This window comes from Bidens hawaiensis, unplaced genomic scaffold (assembly GCF_021521415.1).
Source record: "Bidens hawaiensis isolate Kalapana, Puna unplaced genomic scaffold, B.hawaiensis_p1.1 tig00060917_1, whole genome shotgun sequence".
In the NCBI taxonomy this organism is placed as follows: Eukaryota; Viridiplantae; Streptophyta; class Magnoliopsida; order Asterales; family Asteraceae; genus Bidens; species Bidens hawaiensis.
This window is the reverse complement of record NW_027500960.1, coordinates 58,262-61,009: the sequence shown is the minus strand read 5'-3', so window position 1 is coordinate 61,009 and position 2,748 is coordinate 58,262. Positions and strand designations below refer to the sequence as shown.

The 2,748-nt window shown below is 35.9% G+C and overlaps 1 pseudogene; it reads left to right on the top strand.

The window, feature by feature from the left end:
* Nucleotides 1–409: 409 nt before the first annotated feature.
* On the top strand, nucleotides 410–1,685 carry LOC143603165 (vinorine synthase-like; annotated as a pseudogene).
* Nucleotides 1,686–2,748: the final 1,063 nt, after the last annotated feature.

Here is a 2,748-nt window from a genome sequence, read left to right as displayed (position 1 = left end):
CAGTAACATTTGAGACCAAAACGTAAAGTTGCTTATTATTAGGTTTTTTTATAAGCCATTGTGAAATAACATCCAAAAAGTAGAGGATATAAAATTAGAAATGGGAAGTCAAAAACTGTCAGCGTATTTTAACATAATATTGGAAACCCATTCACAATGCATGCTTTTGGCAAAATATTCTAAAGGAAGGCACAAATAATTATGTGTAATTTGTTTAATAATGGCCGATAAAAAGACAAAAGGATTATTAAATCTCCGAATATCTTTTTCATACTAATTAATTTTGTATCATGAGGCTGTCTAAATAAAAAAAAATCAGTCCACACAACGTAATAGTGAAGCATTTGGTATTATAAATAGTAGGTTACAAGATTTAGAGGATGCATCCCAATCATTTATTTGTTATTCAATGGCGATATCAATTAAGATTGAAATAAAATCCCGCAAATTTATACCACCCTTTGTTCAAACTCATCCGACACTCTCTCACTACAAGTTGGGCTTCATTGATGAGTTTATCGCTGACCTTGATGTAGGCGTTGTTCTATTCTTCCGGGCTAATAGCAATCAGGGCCCAAACTTAGTTGCCCAGCTTGAAAACTCGCTAGGAAAAACCTTAACACGATTATACCCGCTTGCGGGCAGATATATTGAAGAAACTCGCACAGTTGATTGCAATGACCAAGGTGCCGAGTTTATACACGCTACAGTTAATGCCACACTTCAAGATTTCCTTGTTTCCGAAGAGAAAGATAACTTCATCGATGAATTCATTCCATCCAAAATAGGGGTTGCACATCAACAAAGTGACCCGCTACTCGTAACTCAAATAACCACCTTTGAGTGTGGAGGTGTAGCAGTTGGTGTAAATGCAAAGCACAAGATTGCTGATGCTTCCACTTTATGTACAATCATAAATGAATGGGCCGCTACGAACCGCGAACAAAATGAGGTCGAATTTGTTGGGCCTGGTTTCTGCTCGTGGTATTAGTTCATTTCCAGTGCAGCCTATGAACGATGACATATTGAACCAGCATACCAGGCTTAGGCTTTCATTTAATGAGAGCATGATATCAAGCTTGAAAGCGAAGGGAACAAACAGCACCCGACGATGGTCAAAGGTGCAATTGGTAGCGGCAATCATTTGGAAAGCTTTCATGGTAGCTGATGTAGCAATATACAAATCTCAAAGAGAGTCTATACTCATTCAGGCAATAAACTTAAGAGAAAAAATGGGATCCTTGATACCCAAAGATTCTTGTGGGAATCTCATCGCGTTGTGTGCCACGGAATGTAAGACTCTTGAAGCAATCGAAGATTTGACAGATCCTTTAAGTGATACTGTCAAGAAAGCGGTAACTGACTTATCGAAGGGGTATCACAATCGTGAAGATGGGCAAGTGATGGTATTGAATTCGCTGTCAAGTTTGACTAATATTCGTGAGTCTACTAATGCGGTAATTGTAACTAGTTGGTGTAGGTTTCCTTTTTATGAAGCTGACTTCGGTTTTGGAAAACCCATTTGGGCAGCCCCTGGGATCATACCAATTAATCACTCGGCATATTTGATGGATGATGCTAAAGGTAGTGGAGTGGAAGCATATGTCTTTCTCGAAGTTAAAGACGTTCCTTATTTCAAAGAAGCTCTAGAACATGTTAATGCTTTTGGATCGTAAAATTTCTTGGTTATATTACTATTTGTTTGATTGTGTTAATTAATAATTGTTGTTTCTAATGTATTTTATCGATGGGTTTTGGATCTTTTGTTTCTACGTACCCACACTCTAATCAAGTGATAGATATGGTCTAAAAAAGCTAAATGAAAACTTACCTAGACATTCTAGTTAAACTTTGAAAAACCCCTATACTAGACCACAATGAGAGGCAAGTATACATACCAAGTGTAGTAAAGACTAATGGAAGTTCGGATATCAAACCCACGAGCCATTAACAAAAACTAAATTAGAAGAATTCAAGAATGGGAAAAGCACTACACAAGTCAAAATTCCTAATTGTGACTATTGGATTTCTCTTTGCTATGGAAACTATGATGGTACCATAATCTTATACTACGACACCCTTCGACAACCTACCAGATCTCTTATCATTTTCTAGGTGTGACCTAAAAGAAAACCCTAAAGGGTGTGTGATAATACACCTGGAATTGCAAGGGGCAATCCAAGGACAACTAATAAGACATTGAATAACAAAGACACTAGGAAATTACATAAACCTCCTCTCAAAGAATTTGCTCCTAAACACCTAACCTCAAGCACTACCCAACTATCAATTACCTTTTTGCTATCAAGACAGGTAAAATACATAGCTCTAACAAATCATCAATTATCAATTAAAGTTCCTATACGTTATGACGTCTAGCAAACCATAAAGCAATCACAAACACACATTAAGCGGCATAAATATGCAAACTATAACCGAAAGACATTGAAAAAAAAGAATATGGAACAAAGATTAACAATTAATCAAATCCAAATAAGCATACACATAAGATCAGTTGTAAAAGATTCTTTACATTAACATATATCCAACAATAAAATCCATAAACCGAGAAAATATCCCAAACTCAACAATTATTCATCAAAACCTAGGTAGTTATAAAATCTTGCCAAAAATCATGTTAAAAAGAAGAAAACAAATCGAATAGTTCATAAACATGATGTCTAGAAATAAGGAAAAACAAAGAAGTTAAAGAAACATAATCCAAATGATTGTGATCGACCCGGTTTC